Source organism: Phyllobates terribilis, unplaced genomic scaffold (assembly GCF_046119375.1).
Source record: "Phyllobates terribilis strain yellow unplaced genomic scaffold, ASM4611937v1 Scaffold_11__3_contigs__length_659146591, whole genome shotgun sequence".
In the NCBI taxonomy this organism is placed as follows: Eukaryota; Metazoa; Chordata; class Amphibia; order Anura; family Dendrobatidae; genus Phyllobates; species Phyllobates terribilis.
This window is the reverse complement of record NW_027362771.1, coordinates 220338441-220365858: the sequence shown is the minus strand read 5'-3', so window position 1 is coordinate 220365858 and position 27418 is coordinate 220338441. Positions and strand designations below refer to the sequence as shown.

The following is a 27418-nucleotide window of genomic DNA, read 5'->3' as shown; positions in this document are numbered from 1 at the left end:
ACCTGTTCTTTTTTGTATAACGGAATGCCTGAACAAGAACATTGATGTATCTGGCATTGTGTATGTTCCCTATTCATGCTTTCTCCTTCTCAATAAATGATTTATGCACTTACATACACTGCACTTTTATTTCTTGCTTTTCTTTTTTCCCTATAATTATATGTGTGAGGAGTAGAGATGAGTGACTGTTTGAATATTCGATTCAGATTACGATCGCCGAATTTGTGATATTCGACGATTTACATTACCAAATGTTATAGGATTCAATGGGGGGGGACAAAAAAAATGCATACGAAACACATTAAGACCAGCCCAAAAGCTGCCAAAAGATATCAAATTAGGGGTAGATACCTGGAAAGTGCCATCAATTGACCCAGAGTACAAGTACTATAATTATTATTACTATTACAGCGACATTTATTCCATGGCACATTACATGTCAAAAGGGGTCACCAACTGGTACAAGAAGAGAGAGGACCCTGCCCACCAGGGCGCACAAACAATCTACAAGGGATGGGTGAGGATACAGTAGGTCAGGGTTCAGCTAGTCGTGCAACGCTATGCTGGATCGAGGGTTACCGCAGATTGTACGCTTGCCACAAGAAGTGGATCTTCAGCTTCCTTTTCATGGTTTCCACGACAGGCGACAGTCTGATGTGTTGGGGTACAATGTTATCACAGTAGGGGAGATGCATGGGACTAATCTGTCGAGAGCCTAAATCATGTTAAGCTTCCAGGAGCTCACAACTGAGCATATTAACCCCTGCACCGATTAATATGAAGGCGTAAGGCTTCTTTTTAATGACTGCAGGAGTGGGAGGAATCAGACGCTGCAGTCTTCTGGCTCCTCTCTGTCACAGTAAATCTGTGACACCTTGCAAGCTTCAACACAATGTTCACAAGGTAGACAGCAGCTGTGGTCGGTCTCCTAGACAACGAGCTAACTCCATTATGATGATAGAGGACAACATCTGCAAGTAGTTTGTATTTTCTCACCTTGTTTGCAGGGGTTTCCTTCACGTTCTCCTGTTACCTCCTCAGTAAAAAAACAGCCATACAGGAGTGTTCACAAATCAAAAAATTAGGGCCTGACACCACCATTTCCGTGGCCAACCGATTGGAGATGGGGGATTTCCACCTCTTAGCTTTGTCATGTGTGGGATGAAGCAATTTTTTACGTGACCACAAATGCGGGACCGAGGGCTGGCAGCGGTGCTGAGAGAGGGCGGAGAAATGGACAAACTGCTGGACTGTCAGTGAGGTGCAGGGGGACATGTTACAGTGGATTGAGAAACGTGTGGTGTGCTCGGTGAAACAAACACAGCATGCATGTCCGCTTCCGTTACAGCTGACGGGCTCTCCCTCAACCTGACTGGAGCAGGTAGAGAAGCAGAGGCTCTGCAGTGGGAGACCTGCGTGCCAATACTTGGCATGGTAACAGAGGAGGAGGAAGAAGCAGCAGATGCGGTTGATGAGGGAAGCTGATGGTTGTTGAGGTCCGCTGGTCCGCATTTTAGCGCAGTGAGATTGCTAGAGTAACGCATGTTGATTGCGCATGTGAAGGTTCATGCATGTAGTAGTCAAATTATTGCACTTTTTCCCTCTACTGAGTTTTTTCTTGCAAAGTTTTCAGATAACGTGAGTTGGCTCATCCTTTGTGGTCTCAAAAAAGAACAAGGCTAGGAAACCCTTGCCGCCCCTGCGAACTGCAGACCAGCGACAGCTGCTGGTCACTGCCACGGCTGTGGCTAAAGATGTAGTGCTTGTCGTGCTTGCATCACTCCGTGTCTGCGCCATAAGATGCAATGTAACCTCCTCATCTTCCTCCTCCACCTCCTCAGATGATCTACTCAGCTGCGTGCTTCTGGGTTCACACCATGTTGGATGTGCAACCTCATCATCATCCAATGTGATATCCTATTCCTCGCCCTCAGTCACCCTCCTCTTCTTCTTGCCCTGACAGCACAGTACAGTCAAGGGTCAGGAAGCTGCTCGGACCCAACCATTTTTTTTCCCCCTGTGTGGAGAAGAATATCTGCCCCAAACAATTTTAAGCTGAGATGCAGTCTGCTTTGTATACCCATGTTGAGTTTATCAGGTCTGTGTACCCCTGTGTGGAGATAAATATCTGCACCAAAAAGTTATTTTCACTGGAGTATAACTATTGTAAAAGAGACCAAAACCTCTTCCACTGCAGCCAACCCAGCACATGGAGACCTAATCAGGAGTGTTCACATTTCCCTAAATTAGGGCCTAATACCACCAAAGTGGCATCAATTTCAGTACAGTAGAAATTGTACAATTAGGAACGACACCTCTTCCCTACAGCCAACACAATAGATGGAGACCCAATCAGGACTGTTCCCATTTGAAAACATTTGGGCCTAAAACCACCAAAGTGGCTTCAATTTCACTAGAGTATAAGTAGTATAATGTAGACCGACACCTCTTCCACTACAGCCAGTCCAATAGATGGAGACCCAATCAGGATTCCCCACATTTCCAAAATTTACTGTCAGACACCAACAATGTTGCATCAATTTCAGTAGAGTAGAAGTTGTACAATTAGAAACGACACTTCTTCTCCAACAGCCAGCACAGTAGATGGAGACACAATCAGAAATGTTCCCATTTGAAAACATTTGGGCCTAAAACCACCGACGTGGCATCAATTTCACTAGCGTATAAGTAGTATAATGGGGACTGACACCTCTTCCACTACGGCCAGCCCAATAGATGGAGACCCAATCAGGATTCCCCACATTTCCAAATATTAGGGCCTAAAACCTGCAGCTGCAGCAAGAGCAGGCACACAAGCCATATCACAGACTGCAATTCCGCAAGATCAATGCAGCACACTAAAAACTACAACATCGCCTACTCTGTTCAGTCTGCAATTGGGGTGAAAAAGTCCTTTGAGATCCATGACTTGTTCATCTTGATGATAGTTAGGCGGTCAGCACTTTCATGGGACAGCCAGGTGCACTTATCCATCAGGACACCACCAGCAGCGCTGAGCACACATTCTGAGAGAACACTGGCTGCCGGGCATAATAAAACATCCAAGGCGTGACAGGCGAGCTCAGGCCATTCATCTATTTTTGAAGACCAATATGTAAAAGGGTCAAAATCCTCACTGATGGTATTCGTACTGAGCTCTAGATAGTCCTCCACCATCCTCTTCAGTCGTTCTCCACGTGTCAGACTTGTACTCTGCTGTGCTGGTGCATGAGCTGGTCTAAAAAATGTGTGAAAGGACTCACAGAAATTGCTTCTGCCACTTTCTCTGCTGCTGCTAATGTTTTGGCATTGACAAACTAACGTGCCAGAGGTTGAAAGACTTCAGCTGCGATGCACACTGTGTGCCTCAGTCCTATCTTGGGTAAAAGGTCTATTAAGGTTGCTTAAAAGCTTGTTTCGATACTCCAACATTAGCGTGTCCCTTTCCAGGGCGGGAAGCATCTGGCAAAACTTATTCTTATAACGTGGATCTAACAGAGTGGCAACCCAGTAGTCAGCATTATTTTGAATCCTAACTATACGAAGATCATGTTGCAGAAAGTGCAGCAAGAAGGCACTCATATGTCAGGATCTTCTAGGTGGTCCAAAGCCAGACTCTATTGTTGGCTGCGTAACACTGATGCATGTTTCCTCCGTCCCCTCCTGCCAACCACGTTCAACAGAGAGGGGATGATTATTCTCTTCATCTTCTGACTGTTGCTCGCCCATCACCTCTTCCTCCTCCATTTGTTCCTCAGCTCTTGCACCTTCACTAACAGTATGTCTGGTATCAACAAACCCCCTCGATCGCAGGAAGCCACAGTCACTTGGCATCCGCCTGTGTGACGACAGTCTGGAACTTTGAGACATTCTTATCCCTTCCACATCCTCCTCTTCTTCTGGGACAACCACCTCCTGCCGCACGCTATTGAAAGTCTTCTCCAGCATGTAGATGACCGGAATTGTGACACTGATGACGGCATTGTCAGCGCTAACTAATTTAGTAGCCATTTCAAAACTGTTCAGAAGGGTGCAGAGGTCCTTAATCTGTTCCCATCCCTTAAACGTGATATGCCCCACGTCCGTACTGCATTGGCTTAGGCTATACGACATGACATACTGCGTCAGGGCTCATTGCTGCTGCCGCTCTCGCTGCAACATGTGCAGAGTGGAATTCCACCGTGTCGGCACATAGCATATCAACCTGTTAACTGGGATGGAGAAAGACCTCTGTATCGATGCAAGTCAATGACATGAGGGATGCGAATGACGGAAGTGAGCACACAGCTTCCGTACTTTCTGAAGCAGCTCATCCAGGCCGGAATAGTGGCAGAGAAATCGCTGTACCACCAGGTTGAGGACGTGAGCCATGCGAGGCACATGTGTGAGTTCGCCTCAGCGTGGGGCTGCCAACTTAATACATGTGAGGCATGCTTAAGAAACAAGCATTCTTCACATGTATTAAAGCTGTCAAACAGTCGCAAATCATGCACATGGCAGTGATTCAAACATATCACCGAGTACGCTGAAGATATTCGGTACTCGCCCGAGCATACTCGCAAAAAGGGTTAACCGAATATACTCGCTCATCACTAGATAGGACTTGATGGTGTTGGTTCACTAGTGCTTTCACTAACATTACCACCTAGCCCACATATAACTTAAACACCAAGCCGATTCCACCAGGACCTCTCTTTTTCACACTCATGTTGCTCAGATACTGTAGTAGGAGCATGCTATTAGCAAAACAAAAATAGATTTTTCCTCTGCAACAGCTCTGCACACACCTGAATTTCAGCAGCACTAAATGACAAGGTAAGATATGGCTTGCTGTATAACGTTACTAACCGAACAAAGTATTTTTTTTACTGTGGATGATGCCTATATAACATAGGAGATTTTCTTCAAACGATTTCAAACTGAGATGTTCCTGCTGTATAGTGTTAAAAACCGAACAAAGTATTTTTTTTACTGGCGATGACGCCTGTATAACATAGGAGATATTCTCCAAACTATTTCAAACTGAGATGTCCCTGCTGTATAACGTTAGGAACCAAAGTATTTTTTTTACTGTGGATGAGGCCTGTATAACATAAGAAATATTCTCCAAACTATTTCAAACTGAGATGTCCCTGCTGTATAACGTTAGGAACCGAACAAAGTATTTTTTTTACTGTGGATGACGCCTGTATAATATAAGAGATATACTCCAAACTATTTAAAACTCAGATCTAGGCTGCTGTATAACATTAACAACAGCAAAAAATAGATTTTTTTGACTCTGCACAAGCTCTGAATACAGCTGAATTTCACTGCCACTAAAAGCACTAGGTGGCTTATAGCAGAGTGTAACACGTCTGTGACACAAAAAAATCTTTGGTGGACTGTAGCTAGCAACAGAAAATATCTATTTTTTTGCTCTGAAAACAGTTGAATTTTACCGCCATTAATAGCACTAGGTGGCTTATATCAGCGTGTAACACATCTGCGACACAAAAATATCTTTGGTGGACTGTGGCTAGCAACCGCGAAAAAAATATTTGTTTTACTGTGCATAAAGCTGAAGTTCATCCACCAAAAAAATGACAAACTGGGTAACACAGCTTGCACTATCATATTAGCAAATTAAAATAAGTTTTTTGTGCTCTGCACTCAGAAGCTCTGCACTGATAAGCTCTGCAGATAGCTGAATTTCAACCCCACAAAAACAAAAAGTGGCCTACAAGGGCTTGCTAGCTTTATCACATTAGCAAGTGCAAAAATAGATTGAAGGTCTGCATGGAGCACAGTACAACCGATGCACAGCACAGTTCTGAGCCATAGACCCTGCTCTTTGTGTGCAAATCTCAGTAATTGCACAAAAAACAAAAAAAAGGCTGCAAGGTTGATTGAACAGGTGCAGAGCACAGGACTCATCTACACTATCTGACTTCCACAGAAGCGCCCATCTATCTAGCTAATATCTCTCATTACACAGGACACTCAGCAGCATCTATCTCCTTCAGAGACATGCATAAAATAGCGCTGAGGGAACATCGACGGTTTTTATATGGGGAGGACACGTGATTTCAACAGCCAATTGCAGAAGCCCTTGTGTCTGGAACACTCTGGATGCTTCCTGCGCTCTGATTGGCTAGCCGCGCTTTCCTGACTTAAAGTTACTGCCAACAGGAAGGAAAAAAAAAAAAACAGTGCGCCGCTGATCTGACCTGTTCTGAGCTTTCACCAGCCCCCACACTCATCTGCCACGTCTCCCCGCTCATCATGCGCAAGCACTATGGTAGCAAAACTGTAAAAAATGCAGTAGTTGCCCCGCAATCACGTAACCACGTTAATTCACCGAACGTTACCAATTTTCACGAATTTAACAAATTTTCTTTCCGATCATGAATACGAATGTGCCACATTTGTGTCGAACTTAACATTTGAGATCGGATGTTGAATATATTCGCTAATCACTAGTGAGGAGCTGCCCATTTACTAAAGACTTTTCCAGCACGAAGCACCGATTCTCTTTGATCTTATTGTTGTGTTTACTTAGTGACTTCTTAGTGATTTCTTGCTGTGTTTAATTGTTCTGCTTGCTCGTCAGTATGTGCACTAATTTCACTTGTAAAGTGTCCAGCATTCCAGTAATGGAGCTGCTAACCATTGTTCAAACAGCGACTAGGCCCTTTGTGTGAGTGTTGAAAATAGATCCGGCGAAGCCGTCACCACAAGGAGTCTCACATGCAGACCCAGGTGATGGGTTTGACCTGAGAAAAATACCTCCACCAATGCACACTTAGCTTTGGGTGAGAGCAGTTCTGCCCATTTAGGGGGCTGATTCCAGTAAAGGAGAAAAGAAGCCACATGGTTAGTGGGGAGTTGGTGGAATGTCGTCGAAGGGATAGGATCTAGTCTGAGGACCTGGACCATAGATGGATTGATGGCTTATGGAGTAGAGATTGGCTGCTGACTGAGCTGAATAAACGTGCTACAGTTGTGGGATCTGTCATCTGGATTTGACAAACTTTCTTAAAGGACTGTTGCTACTGGTTACCTTTGTGTGTGTCTATCGTTTTATCTGTCATATGGAGGATTGTGGACTGTGACTACAGACTATACTGGCTGGAGATGCGAAATCTGTGGGCCAACAAAAAGTTGGGGGACAGTGAGTATCGCTTGACACAAAGGCAGTGGAACTACCGCCCTGGGGAGGGGATCTTGTGGACTGACACAATTGTATTTTTTACATTTACCTGGAATTGTTGTATTATCATGGATGTAAGGAATAAAATATTGTTGCATCGTTATCCAGTCTAAGTAATTATTAAAACCCACAATCTCAGATCTTATTTTTTCATATAATCTTGTTATGCACTGCTTACACTATATATAATTGTGGATACAGTTACATATCTATAATATAATCGTACAAGAGTCCCTCTGTCTGAAGTCTCTATAGCCTGCGCAAGCGTGACACACCTGCGCAGTATGGTAGTCTGGCTCCAGACAGAAGAACGCATGGAGCCATTACAGGTAAGAGGAGTGTGTATGGCGCCGGAGATCGCGGTATGCATAGGCACTGAACACATACCGCGATCTCTGGCTCCATACTTACCTGACCGGGAGGAGCTTTGCCGTGGCGCCTCTCTTCTTGCCGTAGACCGGGGCAGGGGTGAAGGCATCGGAATCTGCGCATGCGCATAGCGCTATCCAGCGCCATTTTACTGAAGACACATTTGCAGTGTTTCTTCAGCAAAATGGCGACGGCCAGCGTGGTATGGGTACGCACCTACTCCGGCGCCACACTCCTCCCCCGGCCTCCGGCAGAACAGGACACAGCAGCGCTGGAGCACAGGGAAGAAAGGGATGAGGGGTGCCATACATACCAGGATTGGGGGATGAGGGGGCCACACATACCAGAATTGGGGAATGAGGGGGCCACACATACCAGGATTGGGGAATGAGGGGTACCATACATACCAGGATTGAGTAGTGAGGGGTACCATGCATACCAGGATTTTGGGGTGAGGGGACCATGCATACCAGGATTGGGGGTGAGGGGACCATGCATACCAGGGTAGGGATGAGGGGTACCATGTATACCAGGATTGGGGGATGAGGGGTACCATGCATACCAGGATTGGGGGATGAGGGGTACCATGCATACCAGGATTGGGGGGTGAGGGGACCATGCATATGAGGATTGGGGGGTGAGGGGTTCCATGCATACTAGCATTGGGGATGAGGGGTGCCATGCATACCAGCATTGGGGATGAGGAGTGCCATGCATACCAGGATTGAGGGGTGAGGGGTACCATGCATACCAGGATTGGGGAGTGAGGGGTACCATGAATACCAGCATTGGGGATGAGGAGTACCATGCATACCAGGATAGGAATGCGGAGTACCATGCATACCAGAATGAGGGGTACCATGCATGCCAGAATAGGGATGAGGGGTACCATGCATACCAGAATAGGAATATGTGGTGCCATGCATACCAGGATTGGAGGATGAGGAGTGCCATGCATACCAGGATAGGGATGAGGGGGCCATACATACCAGGATTGGGGATGAGGGGTGCCATGCATATCAGCATTAGGGGATGAGGAGGCCATATATACCAGGATTGGGGGATGAGGGGTGCCATACATACCAGAATTGGGATGAGGGGTACCATACATACCAGAATAGGGATGTGGGGTACCATGCATACCAGGATGAGGGATGGAGTGCCATGCATACCAGGATGAGGCATGGGGTGCCATGCATACCAGGATGAGGGGTACCATACATTCCAGAATAGGGATGAGGGGTACCATGCATACCAGGATAGGAATGTGGGGTACCATGTATACCAGGATGAGGGATGGAGTGCCATGCATACCAGGATTGAGGGATTAGGAGACCATACATACCAGAATTGGGATGAGGGGTGCCATGTATACCAGGATGAGGGGTACCATACATACCAGAATAGGGATGCGGGGTACCATGCATACCAGGATGAGGGATGGGGTGCCATGCATACCAGGATGAGGGGTACCATACATACCAGGATAGGGATGAGGAGTGCCATGCATACCAGGATTGGGAATGAGGGGTACCATGCATACCAGGATTGAGGATGAGGAAGCCATGCATAGCAGGATGAGGGATTTGGTACCATACATACCAGGATTGGGGAATGAGGGGTGCCATGCTTACCAGGATTGGGGATGAGGAGTGCCATGCATACCAGGATTGGGGATGAGGGGTGCCATGCATACCAGGATTGGGGATGAGGGGTGCCCATACATAGCAGGATTGGGGATGAGGGGTGCCATGCATAGCAGGATTGGTGATGAGGGGCGCCATGCATAGAGGGATTGGGGATGAGGAGTGCCATGCATACCAGGATTTGGGATGAGGGGTGCCTTGCATACCAGGATTTGGGATGAGGGGTGCCATGCATACCAGGATAGGGATGAGGGGTACCATGCATACCAGGGTAGGGATCTGGGGGGGCCATGCATCCCAGAATTCGGATGAGGGCCATGCATACCAGGATAGGGATGAGGAGTTCCATGTATACCAGGATAGGGATGAGGGGTACCATGCATACCAGGATGAGAGATGGGGTGCCATGCATACCAGGATAGGGATGAGGGGTACCATGGATACCAGGATGAGGGGTACCATACATACCAAGATAGGGATGAGGGATGGGGTACCATGTATACCAGGATTGGGTATGAGGGAGCTATGCATACCAGGATGAGGGGCGCCATGCATGCCAGGATTGGGATGAGGGGTGCCATGCATACCAGGATTGGGGATGAGGGGTGCCATGCATACCAGGATTGGGGCTGAGGGGTGCCATGCATACAGGATTGGGGTTTAGGGGTTCCATGCATACCAGGATTGGGGGTGAGGGGTGCCATGCATACCAGGATTGGGGATGAGGGGTGCCATGCATACCAGGATTGGGGTTGAGGGGTGCCATGCATACCAGGATTGGGAGTGAGGGGTGCCATGCATACCAGGATTGGGGATGAGGGGTGCAATGCATACCAGGATTAGTGGTGAGGGGTGCCATGCATACCAGGATTGGGGGTGAGGGGTGCCATGCATACCAGGATTGTGGGTGAGGGGTGCCATGCATACCAGGATAGGGATGAGGTGTGCCATACATGCCAGGATAGGGATGAGGGCAGCACATAACAGGATGGGGGAACAGGATTGGGGAGCACAAATGCCTGGATGGGGGCAGCACAAATACCAGAATGGGGGCAGCACAAATACCAGAATGGGGGCAGCACAAATACCAGGATGGGGGCAGCACATACCAGAATGGGAGACCATATACCAATAAAAATGCTCACCACCCGGCATAGAACAGGCTCAATAGCTAGTACATATATATATATATATATATATATATATATAATATTATGTATTTGTTTTTGCATGCCCGCATAATTAATTTTTACATTCCACCCCCTTTTTTTCTAACAATTTGCACTTCATATATTATTGGACACTATATCATACTGTACATACCCTCCTTCTTTTCAGCAGTGCACTTTAATATGCTTATCCTTCACAGACACCTCTACACTTTATGCACGTCACATTTTTTACATTTTTTATATATTCTTTTCATATGACTTAATTCTGCTCATTACCAAAAAGTAGTGAAAGAGTAATACTAATTCAAAAATGTTATTTTATTAGATAAATAGCAAAAATAAATGTTAAACTGAAATTTTGATGACTTTAAAAAGTAATCAGGAATGAAATGTGGAGGGAGATAAGGAGAAAATGAACATAGTGTATTAAACGTTTGTTCTTACTCTATTCACAGAGGAAAATTTAATGTCAAGTGAAATGCAGAGGGGAAAAGTAAACTTTCCATTAAATGTAACCTGTCTCACCTTATTAAAATAGATGAACTGGCGATAAGCAAATGTGGCGCTGATATAAAAAGAGGGTCAAAAAGTCACCCCAAAAAATGCTAATCCTGTAAATTTGAACTCCTTTGGGGGTATAAAATATTTGAAGGTTTTATAAAAGATGCTATCCTGGAATACATCAGTGAAAATATATGTAGAACTTTATACGAGCATAGATTAATGAGTGATCAGACCAGTCTACCAAATCTGATTGGCTTTTATGAGGGGGTAAGTTTTAGTCTGAACAGGTTGGAGAGATTTGCTCTGGTAGACAGCAGCAGGCACGCAGTAATGAGACAACACACAGGCTAAACTTCGGAGTTTTATTCACACTTTAAAGAGCAGGTGGCAGAAAGGGAAAAAAACAACATAAATGTACTCCAACTTGGAGAACTACCAGTCTCAGACTCACCCTTGCATGGGACGGGCTTAACTAAGCGGCCGCCTGGTCATAAGTAGTGATGTGGTTAGTTGCAGGCCACAAGTGACCACCAGGTGCCATTCCCAGGGTTGCTTGAATCTTTGTCACAGACCTTTCCAGCATGTATCCAAACAGCAACACAAATTCAGGCTCACTCAAGCCTAGCTCCTCACACACTGAGATTTCCCCCCTAAATGGCTTATGCAGGCTTGATTGCTGCCGCTGTGTATGTCAGGTGTTGCGCTGAAAACCTGGAGAGTTAGGGAAAATCCAGGCTACATTTTTTCTTGCTGGGAGAAATATACCTTACATCCAGTACTACACCTTTCGCTGCACCACATACCTCCCTCCTTTGTTGAACCCTATGGGGGTGGACACATGTCATACAGTGGACTCTGGATAGGGCATCCGCATTCCCCAGCAGTCTGCCTGCCCGATGTTCCACTGAAAACTTGAAAGTTTGGAGGGACAGAAACCACCTCGTGACTCGCGCATTCCTCTCCTTAGCTTAACTCATCCACATAAGAAGGGAATGATCGGTCACCAAACGAAATGTCCTCCCGAGCAAGTAATAGCGGAGAGACTCAACTGCCCACTTACTGGCCAGGCACTCTCTCTCTACTATACTGTACCTTGTTTCCGCTGGGGAAAGCTTCCGGCTCAGGAAACTAACGGGATGCTCTTCCCCATTAACCTCTTGAGACAGCACCGCACCAAAACCTATCTCCGAGGAATCGGTCTGCACAGTGAACTCCCTTTTGAAATTTGGTGTAACCAGAACCAGTGAATCACACAGTATAGACTTTAATTTTACAAAAGCCTCCTCTGTCTGATCATTCCAGCGGACCATCACGGACTTTCTCCCTTGCAAGCAGTCTGTTAAAGGAGCTTACAAGGTGGCAAAGTTGGGAATAAATCGCCTGTAATATCCCACTAAACCTAGAAAAGCTCTCACCTGCTTTGTTGTGAGGGGATGGGGCCAGTTCTGAATCGCCTGTACTTTGTTTACTTAGGGTTTGAGGACTCTTCTCCCAATCACATAACCCAAGTACCGAGCTTTTTCCAACCCTATGGAACATTTCTTTGAGTTGGCGGTTAGCCCTGCTTGTCAGAGGGAATCTATTACCGCCTGTACCTTTGGTATGTGACTTTCCCAGTCTGCACTGTACACAACAATGTCATCGAGATAGGCTGAGACATAACGGCGATGGGGACGGAGAATAATATCCATTAACCACTGGAACGTCGCCGGCGCGCCATGAAAACCAAAGGGTAATACTTTATACTGGAATAGCCCGTCGGGCATCACAAAGGCCGTTTTTTCCTTAGCCGCCTCCGTTAGGGGCACCTGCCAGTGCCCTTTTGTGAGGTTAAGTTTTCTGAAGTCATTACAGAACCGTAGCGTCCCATCAGGATCAGGTATTATTACTATTGGGCTAGCCCACTCACTTTGGGACTCTTCAATGATACCTAACTGCAGCATAGTTTTCACCTCCTCTGAGATAGCTTGTCGCCGAGCCTCAGGCACGCTATATGGCTTTAGTCAGATTTTGGCCTGGGGCTCCGTGATAATGTCATGTTGGATTAGGGAGGTACGTCCAGGGAGTTCAGAGAAAACATCTGTATTTCGGCTAACGAACTCCCGGGCCTCCTGAACCTGTTTAGGAGACAAAGTATCCGCTATCTTAACTATGGTGGAGGCCCCTCTCAACATCCCCTGAGGTAATGGAGCCTTCTCTGCAGGAAATGCAGGCAGCGGACTATCCCCGCCAGGGTGGTCTCTATCTTTCCATGGTTTAAGCAAATTTATATGGTAGACCTGCTCTGGCTTCCTCCGTGCTGGTTGGTGTACCTTGTAGTTTACTGGTCCCACCTTCTCCATTATCTCGTAGGGCCCCTGCCACCTTACAAGGAACTTGCTATCTACTGTAGGCACAAGTACCAACACCCGATCCCCCGGACTAAAGGTTCTTACCCGAGCCTCCCGGTTATAGACCCGACTCTGAGACTGTTGTGCCGCCTCCATATGTTCCCGGACCAGTGGTAGGACTGTCTCCATTCTTTCCTGCATTTTTGCATAATGTTCTATGACACTCTTGTGTGGGGTTGGTTGGTTTTCCCAAGCCTCTTTGGCGATATTGAGCAAGCCCCGGGGATGCCAGCCATACAATAGTTTGAAGGGTGAGAAGCCCGAAGATGCCTGGGGCACCTTCCGCACTGCTAACAACAAATATGGCAGTAAGAGATCCCAGTCCTTCCCATCTTTGGAGACTGTTTTTTTTAGCATGCTCTTTAATGTCTTATTGAACCTTTCTGCCATGCCATCTGTTTGGGGATGATAGACTGATGTGCGCAACTGTTTAACATTTAACAAGCGGGCAGAGTTCTTTCATACTTTTTGACATAAAGGGGGTTCACTGGTTTGTTAAAATCTCATGAGGAATCCCCACCCAAGAGAACATACCCATGAGTTCTTTTGCTATGAGTTTAGCTGACGTATGGCGCAGCGGAACTGCTTCAGGATATCGGGTGGCATAATCTAGAATTACCAGAATATGTTGGTGACCCCTTGCCGACTTATTGACAGGGCCAACCAGATCCTTTGCCACTCTTTCGAAAAGGTACCTCTATAATTGGCAGAGGCACAAAAGGACTCCAAAAGTGTGTCTGGGGACTGGTTACCTGGCACACTGGACAGGAATTACAATACCGTTTAACTTCTTCATGGACTCCTAGGCAGTAAAACCGCTGCAAAATTTGGCCTAGGGTTTTCTTTTGGCCCAAATGCCCACCCAGTACATGCGCATGCGCTATGTCCATTACCAGCCTATGATATGCCTGTGGTACTAGTAATTGCTCTATCATTTCCCCACGTATTTTCTCGACTCGATACAACAAGTCTCGGGTCACCTCAAAACATGGCAACACTGTGGCTGCTCCAGGTTGTTGGGGTTCCCCATTAATAAACAGCACATTTTCCCTGGCCCGTGCCAAAGTAGGGTCTCAGAGTTGCGCCGTACCAAAATTGTCGTCTGAGACATTTAAGTCTGACAATTCAGGTCCCGGCGGCAAGTCTTCCACGTCTCCAGCCAACACGTCTATGGGAGAATTTTCCCCCTCCTCCATCAAAGTTGAGGTTACCCCTACCGCCAGCACCTCTTCCCCGGGGCCACCAGGTTCATACCCCACTTCTGGAGGATGTAACCTGGCTGCCACCAGTGTCGGCGGTTGTTCACTGGGTGGGGCAACTGTTGGCCAAAGTACAGAAAATAAAGGAAAGTCTCTTCCAAGTGTCAGTTCATAATGTAAATTAATCACAACCCCCACCTCGTGGCACCACCTCCCCACTGGCATGTTTATCACCACTAGTGCAGTAGGATAGTCTCTTAAGTCCCCATGTATTCATAACACCCCAATTTTCTGACCAGTGTACTTGCTAGTTTGTACTAGGTTGGCTCGTACCAGAGTCACGAGACTCCGAGTCCAGTAGGGCCACAGCCGGGGTGCCCTCCACATCAACCTTACATAAATGTCCATTACTGGGACCCCCTGGGTGCCAGTCACGCAAATCCGTTCGACATAATGGGATTGGCGGTACCCAAAGTTTGTGTCCATGGGCTCAGCCAAGTGGGGGCAGTCGGCTCTCAAATGACCTGGCTCCTGGCACTGCCAGAAGACTATAGGGCCCCTTTCTTCCCAAGAAAAGTCTTGAGCGGCCCTCCTGGGCTCCGCTCGCCGGGTCAGGGGTGGGGACTTAGGGGTCCTTCCCGTCACCTTCCAGGGAGTCCCTCCCTGGAGCTCTTTGGTAGCCTCATATCGTTCAATAAGGTCCACCATCTGGAGCGCATCAGTAGGGGACGCCTGACCCACCCAGGATTGGAGGGAGTGGGGCAAAGTCCTCCAAAATTTATCAGTCACTATGTGGTCCAGCATGGCCTTGGGAGACAGTACCTCGGGCTGCAACCACTTTTGTATTAAATATAACAAGTCATAATATTGGGACCGAGCTGGCTTGGAGGGGTTAAACTCCCACTGATGTACCCGCTGGGCCCGGACTAACACATTTACCCCAAGACGTGCCAGTATCTCACCCTTGACGATCGTGTAGTCTGCCATCTTCTCAGGGGGTAGGTCCTGATAGGCTTTCATAGGTCCTGGCGCCAGAAACGGAGCAATGACTTCTGCCCATTGGTCCCGTGGTAGTCTCTCCCTCTCAGCCACCCTTTTGAATATCTCCTGATACGTCTCGACGTCATCAGATTTCTCCATTTTAGGGATCGCTGTATGAACCGCTCTCCGAACATCATGGATTCCCCGTGGAGTTCCTGTTGTCTGCGATGTCATGATGTGCTGTATTAACAACTGGTTTGTTTCCTGCTGCTGTTGATTAAATATCAGCTGCTGTTGTGTGGCTACCTGCTGCTGCTGCATAGCCCGCTGCTGCTGTTGCATGGCCTCCATAAGCACTTTTAGTGTGGCCTCCGTTTCTGCAGATTTCCCCAACTGGGTCTGCGCCACTCCTTTCACCCAGGACATAAAACTGGAGCCCAGAGCAAAAAAAACGAAAACAAAAACAGAGCTGGCCTCACTGCGTTGCCCGCATTCTCCAACCAATTGTAGGGATTTGCTCTGGTAGGCAGCGGCAGGCACGCAGTAATGAGGCAACACACAGGCTTAAAGTCCAAACTTCAGTGTTTTATTTACACTTTAAAGAGCAGGTGGCAGAAAGGGAAAAAAACAACGTAAATGCTCTCCAACTTGGAGAACCACTGGTCTCAGACCCACCCTTCCATGGGATGGGCTTAACTAAGCGGCCTCCTGGTCACCACTAGTGATCTGGTTAGTTGCAGGCCACAGGTGACCACCAGGTGCCATTCCCAGGGTTGCTTGAATCTTTGTCACAGACCTTTCCAGCATGTATCCAAACAGCAACACAAATGCAGGCTCACTCAAGCCTAGCTCCTCACACACTGAGATTTCCCCCCTAACTGGCTTATGCAGGCTTGATTGCTACAGCTGTGTATGTCAGATGTTGCGCTGAAAGCCCGGAGAGTTAGGGAAAATCCAGGCTACATTTTATCTTACTGGGAGAAATATACCTTCCATTCAGTACTACACCCTTCACCACAAGGTCTGGGTCACTGGATTGAGCTGCAGCTGTAAGGGAGCATCCACTACATCTGGAGGAAAGAGGATTTCTACAGCGAAGGCTAGTGATTATTTCCTGTAAGAGCAGTGACTCTGTGAAAGTCTCAGCCAGGTGTTGTTATCATGGGTAATTCATTGAAAAGGATCTAGCATATTTGGCTGACTATAAGACCATAAGACACACCCCAAATTTTGGAGAGGAAAATAGAAAACATTTTTTTAAACAAAATGGTGGTGCGTCTTATAGTCTCATTTTACAGTAGCTTTCAGCGGCGGTGGAGCAGGGTCACAGGAGGCAAGGTCGCTACTTCAGGAGGCCGGTGGCGGCAGGAGTATGGCGAGGAGTAGTTGTCTCGGCGCTGTGAGGCTGCGGGCCCTGGGCTCTACTAAGATGTCAGCGCTGGGCGGAGTCCCCTTCCCATTGATTTCCCTGCTTTGGGAAAATGGCTGCCAGAAGCAGAGCATGCTCATATTGAGATCTCGGGACATCGGTACACTGATGATTTAATAACTGAGTCTCCCTCAAATATGCTGAACTATAAAAAGCTGACAGCTGAAGTATCTAGCAGAATTGCCCAAAATATATAAAAGATTCTGGAACAAGCCACCCAAGCCTCCCTAAACTGCTAACAGGGAGAACTAAGTAATCACAAAGGCAGAAAAGAGAAGCTGGAGCAGCGAGTTCTGCACTTAGAGGGAGATAAGGTACAAATTAAATGTTATCTTAAAAAGACCTCTACAGAAACATAACACTTTATAGAAAAGGTTCAAGACCTGGAGAATCGTTACAGACTTAGTAACCTGAGACTAGTGGGGCTAATGGAGTCGGTTCCCGCCTAGGAACTTCAAAGATTTTGCGAAAGTGACTTACCCCTATCTTTGGGACTTAGCCACAGCTGTAGAGTCAAGAGATCTCACCAAGTCACTCATTAAGGCCACGTAAAGTTATAATGAAGTTTCTAGATTATAATGACTAATCAGACATAATGAGGGAAAAGATCCCATCCTCTGGAAATTAAGGGAATAAAAAGCTTGTTATTTGAGGAGTACTCTGCTGACGTTGCAAAATGCAGGAGAGCCTTCAGCAAAGTGTGCTCAACCATGTTCCAATCAAAATAAAGGTTTATGCTCCAATACCCAGCCACTCTCAAGATCTTCCAGGAGAATGGAGAAATTATCACTTACAAGTCGCCCCCATGATTTTTAATCGGATGTGGAGATACTCCTGCTCAACTCTGGGTCATCGAGACAAGACGGTCAAAATGCAAACAGAAAGAACCGTAAGGAAGATAAACCCTACTCAAAACCAAAATCCCAAAGTATACTGAGACCTCGCAGCAGATCACCCTCTTGGACAACCACCAATGAACACAAGGCGGTATTTTTCTTTCTCCACTTGGCCGGATTAGGTTGCAAATGCTAGGGACCCTTTTTTTTCTCTCTCTCTCAGTTAAATGGAGAATAAGCACCTATCTTGCAATGCATACAGTAGCTGGAGACACATTATGCTCTTTAATATTATAAATGACTATCAGGGGCTGGTAAGAGGATAAGCTCCTATCTTGAGTTCCTTTTACATATATCTATAGCAAAGTTGATATGCTTTGTACAACATGTTGGCGATTGCATAGACAGAGACGCGGTGTCACGGGGATACCGCAACAGAGTGGGGTCAGACGATTGCAGCGTCTGATGACACATACACCTGCGGTAGTTAGAACGGCTTCAGCATCCTTTTAGCAGTTCTGTCTTTCTTTGCTCTGGTGCTGCAAGGGTTAAACTGCTTAGTTGGACTCCTGGAGTTTTCTGTCTGTGGTTGTATCAGCTCTTCTGAGTTTGTTACTCATCGCAGGTATAAGAACCCTCATTCTTGCTTCTGAACTTGCCGGTGATAGTTAACCACTACCTGGTTTGAAGTTGAAGGAGAGTTTCAGTGTTTGAAGCAGGTTGTTGGAGTGTTTATCAGGAAATTTCTGAGTGGAGTTGGTTTGTGTGTTTTTCTCGCTATCCTCTCACATTTGGTTCATTCCTCCTGTACCTCCCCTGATTTCCACTGTTTGTTTTGTGAGTGTATTTATATGATTCTAGTTTCCTTTTACCACTGTCTGTTTACCCCTGTCCATCTGGTTTGTGTTATCACATATGCTTTTGTCCCAAACCTTCCTGGGTGGGAAGCAAGCAGATAAGTGTTTTAATGGGAGCATAGCAACGTACGAGACCTTGGCATCTCCACCCTCTGGGGTAACTCGGGGGACAGGGATAGCCTAGTTACTCTGCAGCGATTCTCTACTTTTTCTCTCACCGTACCAGAAAAAAAGAGAAAAACAAAATACTTTTGGTAGTATGAATTATAACATAAGACACTTTACTGTAGCGTATTAATAGTTGAATTCCCAACCTTCTCCCTCCTCCCCCTTTTTTTTTCCATTTCTTTTTTCTCTTCCCAGTCCCCCCTCTTTAGGTGTCCTCAGCGGCTGATCCTAGTCCATTCCTTGTGACCACTATCATAGAGAAAACATAACATGAACGTCATATCATGAAATGTAAAAGGCCTTAGTTCGCATAACAAAAGAAAAAACAATTATAAGATATCTCAAACGGTTCTCATCGATCTTGTTTTCCTCCAAGCAAGAGACTCACTTAAAAGAGGTAGATTTCTTTAGACTTAATTGATTTTGGGTAAGTGGGGTCTTGGGATCAGCCGCTCAGGATAGGCATGCAGGGATATTGATACTATCCCACAAACGTTTGCATAAACCTTGCTGTCCCAGGAACATGACTAGCAGGGGTGCTGGATTCATAATACCATAGAGCTTGGTGGGTAATGTACAGTAATTAAAATGCATATGGTCCAAATGGTTCCAATAGAAGTTTCTTTACTGAACTAGAGCAAAAAGTACTTATAGACAGTTCTCCATTGATAATCATTGAGCATGCCAGCAATACAGTTAACAATGTCAGGGAAGACAGGAAGAGTCTTACTTCGCTGCCTACAAGGGGGGTGGTGGTTCTTCCTGCCTTTTTAGAACATACAGGTTTAACGGATGTGTGGAGGTGACTAGTGGCTACACTGTTATGATAAGGAATTTATCCATTTTTCACATGTTCACTGTTCTTGGTCAAGGATTCATTACATCCTAGCATCAGATAATATACCAAATAGACTAAATCAAATTGAAATCCAAGACATGATCATATCTGAACACGCTTCAATAGTTATGGAACTAACTGACATTTTTGTTAGAGAATCAGATTATGTATAGAGGTTTCCAGCTTTCCTCACAAAGTTTGTGTGTCCACGATGCGTTTTTTAAGCGTTTCCGCAGCGGCAAAAACGCTGCAGAAACGCTTAAAGAACGCATGATAGAAGGCCTGCCATGTTCCCCAATGATAATCCGCATGTGCTGTGCACATGCTGCGGAAATTTCCGCTGCGGATTATCATTGCGGAAAAAAAAGCAGCACTAGCAATTATTTTGCGGAAGTGCTGCGTTTTCGCCGTCATTGACTTGCATTAGAACGCGCCAATTCCGCAAGACTGCATCTGTACTTGCGTAATTGGCGCGTTCTAATGTGCGGATGGTACGGGGGGTAGAGGAGAGGAGAGTCTCATCCACACCCAGATACCCTAAAAGCTGTAAAAAAAAGAATAAAATAAAAAATAAATATTATATTCACCTTCCAACGGCCCCCGGACTCCTTCCCTTGGCTGGCTGCCGGCATTCGCACAGGACTGAAGGACCTGCAGTGATGTCACAGTCATGTGACTGCAGGTCTTTTAGTACAGCGTACGACGAAGCCGGCAGCCAGCACAGGAGTGCAGCAAGACTGCAGGGGCCATCGGAGGGTAAGTATATATTTATTTTTTTATATTTTGACATTCTCTCGGATCACACTATATAAATCTATGCTGTTTGCATGGATATATATAGGGTGGCCAAGTTGACAAGCACTTTTCCAAGTGATGCTAAAATCGCCTGGAAAGCGCTTGACAACCCGCATGCGGAAATGCAAGTGAAGAACGCTTCACATCCGCATGTCCCTGGCAGGAAAACGCATGTACAATCCGCATGTACAATCCGCATGTACAATCCGCATGCGTTTTTTTCTGCCAGGGAGATGCAGCAGCGCTCAGGAAAAAATCCTGAGCATTTCTGCATCGTGGGCACATAGCCAAAAGCTGATGGGTTTATTGACACATTGCGTGGTTGGTGGAGGAAATTCGAATGGGATAATAAAGAGCCTGAGTCCAAACCAGCTCTATTTTGGAAAATGGCAAGACAGGAATTGAGATCTGAATAGATAGGAGGGAACAACTATACCGCTCTAAACATGAAGCTGAATTTTTTTGGTTTGGTAATAAGGCAGGAAAAATGATGGCAAAATTAGCATAGGGTCACAATTTCATGTCTTCGATAGTCAGGCTTAGGGATAACCAGGGGGAAAAATTCCTCTGATCCTTAAAAAAACAAATACTATACTACAAAACTACAATAGTAAATTATACCACAGCTCCCTGTAGATATACTGTAATAGAAAGAAAACATTTTCTTCAGATCCTGTCCCTCTCTAAAATGACACAAGAGCAGCAAGACATCATTAATACTGACATAATGAAAGAGGATGTACAACAAACCATAAAATACATTCATAATGAAAAAGCCTTGGGTCCAGGTGCCTACAGTAGACAAAGCCCTGAGGGAACAGATCTCCCCAATACTTACCACGAATTATAATGATATCCTTCATACAGGTGTCATCCCAGATAGGCTCAAGGTACCCTATATAAAATTACTACCGAAACAAGGGAAAGATTCCATAGACACGGGCTCTTATATACCCATCTCCCTAATCTCCCTAATTGACCAGGACAAAAAAATCCTTTCCAAAATAACGGCAGACCGTCTAGCTTGCCTTCTCCCACACCTGGTGGGCCCAGCACAGGTAGGATTTGTAAAGAGAAGGGCGGCAGTGACGAACTTATATAATAGAGGTTCCAGAGAATCATCCCTAGTCTTTAGTAAAAGGGGCTGTGCCCTATATCATGATAATAAACTCAATTTGAACATTTAACAAGAACGGAGAACACTGAGTTTGAAAATATTAAAAAATCCATATTTTATTTAATATATAGTTAAAACATTTTTGCATTCCTAATTACAGATATATAGAACATGAAGCAAAACAGTGCAGAAATCCAGTGTATGGGCTAGGAGTAGAATCTACCCAGTATCTAATATAGGGTTGTAATATCATCCACCTTTGAATAAACAGGGAGCAGTTTAGGGGGATGGAAGATACTGTAAGCTATTAGGTAAATCTTGTAAAGTTGGTCTATATACAGTTATATGAAAAAGTTTGGGCACCCCTATTAATCTTAAGCTTAATGTTTTATAAAAATTGGTGTTTTTGCAACAGCTATTTCAGTTTGATCTATGTAATAACTGTTGGACACAGTAATGTTTCTGCCTTGAAATGAGGTTTATTGTACTAACAGAAAATGTGCAATCTGCATTCAAACAAAATTTGACAGGTGCATAAGTATGGGCACCTCACCAGAAAAGTGACATTAATATTTAGTAGATCCTCCTTTTGCAAAAATAACAGCCTCTAGTCGCTTCCTGTAGCTTTTAATGAGTTCCTGGATCCTGGACCCTTGAAGCAATGACTGCCTATGTAATACAGCTTATTAAGTCCCCAGAGTACATGCAAGTGCATACAACTCCACTGACCATAATATGTCTGGCAATAGATAGAATAATTATTTACCCATTGTTAGGCATTGCAGCAGACCTCCAGCCCAGGACCCCGAATGCGAGCTTTCGCTCTTATGCTTCCTCAGGGGGCGTTCAAACTTGACGAACTTATGTAAGGTTCTGACGGTTCTAGATGAGGTAAGGCACCGCCCACAACCAGGGGAGAGACCAGCTTTAATAGCCGTAGATGCTAAAAAAGCTTTTGATAATGTGAGTTGGGAATGGTTGGGGGCGGTTCTAGACTTAAAGGGGTTTTCCCACAAACAAAAGTTCATTTTAATCAATAAATCTTGGAATAATAATAACTTCCACAATTATATGTGTTTAAATAAAATGTTCCTGTGCTGAGATAATCTTATAAATGTGCCCCTGCTGTGTACTGTGTAATGGCTGTGTCTGACCGTACAGAAACATGGTCTGATTATACCACATCTCCTGGGCAGGGGAGGAAGCAAAAGAGTATACTGCTGACATTACAGCAGGGGATCACAGCTGATTCTTTCTTTGAAGCAAAACATTGTTTAAAAACAGGCAGGGAAATGTTTTACCTCGCAGAAAGAATCAGTTGTGATCCCATGATGTAATGTCTGTATACTCTCTTGCTTCCTCCCCTGTCCAGGAGATGTGGCATGATCTGACCATGTTCCTGCACGGTCAGACACAGCCATTACACAGTACACAGCAGGAGAACATTTATAAGATTATCTCAGCACAGGGACATTTTATTTAAACACATCCAATTGTGGAAGTTATTATTATTCCAAAATCTATTGATTAAAATGAACTTTTGTTCTAGGGAAAACCCTTTTAATGAATATCAAAAGTAATTTTAGGATGTTTCTGGGGGAGTCTATAACAACCCTGCAGCCAGAGTGTATATACCTGGGTTCCAATCTGACCCCTTTCCCCTGCAAAAGGGGACCTGCCAAGGTTGCCAAATGTCACTGTTATTATTTGATCTGGCATTTGAACCTCTAGCCCGATTTATAGAGAAGTCAGACCTAATTTCTGGTGTAAGGCTGGGCGCTAAAGTTATAAAAATTGCTCTCTTTGCAGATGACATTATATTATTTCTGTTTCGACCAATGGAGCAGTTGACACATATCTTTCAATTTATACAGAATTTATTTTGAGTAATAACAACAAGAGCAATAGGGTTTTCTTCAAGTAACAATGAGGAGACCAAAGGCAATGATACTCACCTGGTGTACAACCATTGACAATGCTCAAGGCTGCTGCAAACCCACGGCTAAGGTAACATCAGAAATGGAATAGAAGGGTTAATTCTGCACTGCTGGTAATTATAGATAGAAAGAAAGAACAAAATCCAGGAATGTGGAATTAACCCTTTTATTCTATGTCTGATGCAGGCTATAAGATTTACATAGCTAAAAGTGAATTCTTGGAGTTGGGAGAAAAATATAATTGGGATAGATGAGAGAAGCTAGGTCTAAATTTACACACCTCTAAATCTTCTATTATTTATTTGTGAATTAAGACAGGAAGGTGCCCAGAACAATGATACTCCATGAATTTCTCCCCGCTAATTGATAAGACTATAGGGGAACTTAAAAAATCGCATCACCTACCACTTTCTCTTCCAGGAAGATATCACTTGGTTAAAATGATTAGTTTTGCTAGACTCTTGTACCCCCTTCAAACATTACCATTACTGTTAAAACATTCAGACATTGATAAACTAAATAAAGTCTTCTCTCATTTTATCTGGGCCAGTAAAAGGCCTAGAATTTCATTGCAAAAATGAATGTTACCCAGAAGAGAAGGAGGGGGGGGGGTGAACTTCCCAAACATTTGGGCCTATAACATAGCAAGCCTGTTCAGACATGTGGTGGATTGGCTACATAATACAAACAATTATTCTAATGTAACTTTAGAGAGACAATTTGCAGCACCATGGGACTTATTGGTCCTCCTCCATGCAAAACAAGCTAAACTTCTTTAAAAGGTTAAACCTTCTCTATTATCGGAAAACAACGCGTGCTGCAAAATAGTTAGAAAAGCATTTCTTCTACTATTTCAAATATCTAAACATATTCCAATTCTTAATCACCCAGAATTTCTCCACAGGACAGAACCCACTTATATTCTTCGATCAACCACCAATGGTCAGAGAAAAGCAGGAGATATTATCCATACGGAAGAGAAAAGATGGCTCAAACCACAAGAAATTATGGACAAATTTCACATAGATAACAATCATTTTCTACATGTCCTACAAGTTCACTCTTTTTGTTCTTCTAGGCTTCACTCATTAGATAAAGAAGCCATACAACATACTCGACATTATAATTAGAGATGAGCGTTGTTCTACTCGAACTGTTCGCCAATCTCAAATTCGAGCTGTTTTGGGCGGTGTTCGAGCCGTTCGGCGAACACGAACAATTTGAGAAAAATTCGGCTGTTCGAGGTTATGTTCGATAACTGTTCGTGCACCAAAATCATAACTGGATTTTTTCTCAGTAATGATGAAAATTAATGTTAATACGCAGTTTGAGTGTACAGCGGGGCGGGGGGAGGGGCAGGGGATGGATCTCTGCAGGAACAATGAAGATCTCCATTTTTTTTCTCTTTCCCGCATTTGCAGTGGGGAGGTGCAATCTGTCAGCCTATCAGCAGCGCACACACGGAGCGAAGTGCTTTTTTTCACACAAGCAAGGGCATGTGTGATTGGCAGTGTATGTCACATGTCCTTGCCCTATAAGACCAAGCCATTTTCCCCGTCGCCACCATTTTCTCACTGCTGCAGCTGCGTGTTAGACGGCACCGCTGTTGCTGTGTGCGCTATACCTTGTTAATTTCAAGCCAATTTTCGCACAAATATACAGATAGCTTGGGAGTAGGGAATAGTTGTGATTGCAGTCCTTTTAAGGACTAGGTTACAGCATTTCCTATGACTTTTATCAGGCAGGTCTGTGCTCTTAAATAGATAGATTGTGGGAGTAAAGACTAATTGTAATTGGAGTCCTTTTCAGGACTAGGTTACATCAGTTCCTATCAGTTTTTGCCAGGCAGGTCTGTGCCAGTGCTGTGCAAGTTTTTTTCACAGCATTTGGCTGAATCTAGAAAAGCTAATCCTTTTTGGCCTATTGCAGAGTGTGTTAGTCAGTGGAGTAGCCTATCTGTGTTGCAAGATATACCACCTGTGTATAGAATACCAATTTTTTTACTGCACCTAGTGAAGTAAAATCTTTTGGGCATAGCATCATTCTATTAGTCCATCTATACTGACCTCCATCAGGTTGCAAACTGAATATAATTTTTTTCTGCATCTAGCTCTGAAAAAATATTTGGGCTTCTAGCAGTGTGTGGGACTTGGTCTATTAGTCCATCTATACTGACCTCCATCAGGTTGCAAATTAAAAATAATTTTTTTCTTCATTTAGCTCTGAAAAAATATTTGGGCTTCTAGCAGTGTGTGGGACTTGTTCTATTAGTCCTTCTATACTGACCTCCAGCAGGTTGCAAATTGAATATAATTTTTTTCTGCATCTAGCTCTGAAAAAATATTTGGGCTTCTAGCGGTGTGTGGGACTTGGTCTATTAGTCCATCTATACTGACCTCCATCAGGTTGCAAATTAAAAATAATTTTTTTCTGCATCTAGCTCTGAAAAAATATTTGGGCTTCTAGCAGTGTGTGGGACTTGGTCTATTAGTCCATCTATACTGACCTCCATCAGGTTGCAAACTGAATAAAAAATTTTTCTGCATCTAGCTCTGAAAAAATATTTGGGCTTCTAGCGGTGTGTGGGACTTGGTCTATTAGTCCATCTATACTGACCTCCATCAGGTTGCAAATTAAAAATAATTTTTTTCTGCATCTAGCTCTGAAAAAATATTTGGGCTTCTAGCAGTGTGTGGGACTTGGTCTATTAGTCCATCTATACTGACCTCCATCAGGTTGCAAATTAAAAATAATTTTTTTCTGCATCTAGCTCTGAAAAAATATTTGGGCTTCTAGCAGTGTGTGGGACTTGGTCTATTAGTCCATCTATACTGACCTCCATCAGGTTGCAAATTGAATAAAAAAATTTTCTGCATCTAGCTCTGAAAAAATATTTGGGCTTCTAGCGGTGTGTGGGACTTGGTCTATTAGTCCATCTATACTGACCTCCATCAGGTTGCAAATTAAAAATAATTTTTTTCTGCATCTAGCTCTGAAAAAATATTTGGGCTTCTAGCAGTGTGTGGGACTTGGTCTATTAGTCCATCTATACTGACCTCCATCAGGTTGCAAATTAAAAATAATTTTTTTCTGCATCTAGCTCTGAAAAAATATTTGGGCTTCTAGCGGTGTGTGGGACTTGGTCTATTAGTCCATCTATACTGACCTCCATCAGGTTGCAAATTAAAAATAATTTTTTTCTGCATCTAACCCAGCCAATAGTTTTGGCCTAATACCACAGTTTGGCCACTCAGCTCTGCTCGGTTACCATCCATTGTTTTTTTGTGCAAACAACTCCAGAGTTGTGAATTAGTTAACCACCAAAATGAGTGGAAAAAGGCCTGCTGCTGGTGGAAAGGGGAATAGGCGTGTTGGGAAGGGGAAAAAAGGTTGTGTCCGTGGGGTAGGTGCAGAAGAAAGACCATCTTCCAGCCAAACTAAAATGTCTACTTCTTTTAGCGGACAATGTGATAAGATCCCTTTCTTACGGCCACGCCAATCGCTACAAATTCCAGATGAGGCACAAAAACAGCAGGTGCTTCAACGGATATCAAGTGCTCCTTTAAGTGGGCTCTCCTCCACATCAACTTCAACATCACAAATACTCCAGTCCTCAAAGGTGTCACCCAAATCGCACTTGCTTCCTCACAGCTCCCAAATCTCCAGCTGCCCGTCTGAGTATGAGGTAGAACAGATGGTTGAGTCTGCAGAGCTGTTTACTCATACTATAGCCTGGGAATCAGAGGTCGACTCCAGCGCTTCTGTGAATCCAGACGAGGAAATGATCTGCACTGATGCCCAGAATCTTTATGAGTCGGATCCAGGACCAGACGCAGAAGGTTCTGACCATAATGTAGACCCTCATTCCCAAACTGTAACTCCTGTTGGTGGAGACAATGAGGAAGACGATGATAAGACTCAAATACCTGATTGGAGCGACAACTTTAGTTTTTTGTCAGGGCAGGAACAGGTTGGCTCTGAGGACGAC

At 44.8% G+C, this 27418-nt stretch overlaps 1 protein-coding gene across 2 annotated transcripts in view; it reads left to right on the top strand.

Annotated features, from left to right (window-relative positions):
* Positions 1 to 27418, top strand: part of CPED1 (cadherin like and PC-esterase domain containing 1) — a 581247-nt gene that overhangs the window by 475405 nt on the left and 78424 nt on the right. The window lies entirely within an intron of this gene.